Here is a 1,898-nt window from a genome sequence, read left to right on the forward strand (position 1 = left end):
CCAATACAATATTTACTTTTGCTGAACTGCAACTAATTCCGCTTCATCAGTAAAGCTAGTCAACTGAAAACACACAGTTTTTTTGATCTATTACCATTGACCGTCAGTGTCTTCTGGCAGGAATTGAGTTGCTTCAAAAGTCAGTGAACACTAATATTTTTCCCACCCAAGAAGTTGTTTTACATTGCACTCCACCTGGTGGTTAAAAAAGGAATAACATTTTTTAAAACCCAGACAAAGAAACATTTTAAGTTATGTAAAACAAAACCCACAATTACCAGATAGAGACTGAAAACATTCATTATTAGTTTTATGGAATAAAACTGTAAAGATTGATCTTTAAACTAGTTCAGTTCTGGCATTTCAATGGTGTTCAAAATTATGCAAATAGATCTTTGAGTTTTTTCACTTTCAATCCTTTTTTATTGATTTAAAAGAACAAGGGTAAATACAAGACAGAGGAGAGGTTATCTCAGATACATATTTCAATAATAATACAAAGAAAGGAGCATACACTGTCAAAATCATGTATAGTATTAAGCTAATATAAAGAGAAAAGTGAACCACCTCTCCTCTTAACAGTTCATGGAAAAAAAAGATTCAAAATTTACTATTGTTGAGAGGAAAAAAAACCACTAAGCTAACCTAAAACAAAAAAAAGGGAGGGGAGGACTGGGCAGTCCATTTTGAGGATACAGTTTTAAAAAAAAGGGAAAATCCTACTGATCAAATCTAAAAATTTACGGAGAAAAAAGAACAATTAACTATAAAAATAATAAGAATTAGATCTTATGAAAATATTGAATAAAAGGTCACCAAGTTTGCTCAAATTTAAAAGATGTATCATACGTCCGACTTCTTATTTTCTCCAAACTTAAACAAGACATAATAGAGGAGAGCCAAAAAAATAACAGTAGGTGGATGGGGATCCTTCCAGTACTATAGAATAGCTCTCCTAGCCAATAAGGTTGAGAAAGCTATCATGCGTTGAGCGGAAGCAGGAACGTTTCCTGCTTCCATTGAAATAACCCCAAAGATTGCCGTAAGTGAATTAGGTTGTAGGTCCAGACCTATGACTTTTGATAAAGTTCTAAAAACATCTCTCCAAAAGTTATCTAACTTTATGCAGGACCAAAACATATGAGTTAAAGTGGCCACCTCAGTGTTGCATCTATCACAAGTAGGATTTATATTAGAAAAAATATGTGCTAGTTTATTTTTTGACATATGCGCCCTGTGCACTACCTTGAACTGAATTAAGGAGTGACAGGCACAAATAGATGAATTGTTAACTAAATGACAAATTTTATTCCATTGATTATCTGAAAGTGGTTCTTGAAGTTCCAATTCCCAAGCGCGTTTAACCTTATCGTTAGACATCATTCGTAAATTCAATAGCCGTTTACATATGATGGCTATCAATCCTTTTTGGAATAGTTTAAGCAGAAAGATAAATTCTATCATATTTGGTAAATGAGCAAATTGGTAATTTGGTAACAAATCACATAAAAAAATTCCTAACTTGTAAATATCTAAAACATTGTGCATTAGATAAATCATATTTATCCATTAGCCGAGAAAAAGACATTAAACAATCCTCTGAAAACAAATCTAGAAAAGTTATTATTCCCTTAGTTTTCCATGTTAAAAAGGCCTAGTCTAAAATGATGGTTTAAAAAATAATTAAAATGGATATTACTAGAAAGAACAAAGTTATTTAAGTCAAAAAATCTGCGAAACAGAAACCAAATTTTTAATGTATGTCTAACAATGAGACTAAGATCTTGTCTACCAGTCTTAGAAAACAAAAAGGGAAGAGGAGCTCCCAGCAAAGAAGCCAAGGAGACCCCCTTTACCGAGTTCTCCTCCAAGTCCAGCCATGAAGGACAGTACTGCAT

Source organism: Mobula birostris, chromosome 2, assembly GCF_030028105.1.
Source record: "Mobula birostris isolate sMobBir1 chromosome 2, sMobBir1.hap1, whole genome shotgun sequence".
NCBI classification, from domain to species: domain Eukaryota; kingdom Metazoa; phylum Chordata; class Chondrichthyes; order Myliobatiformes; family Myliobatidae; genus Mobula; species Mobula birostris.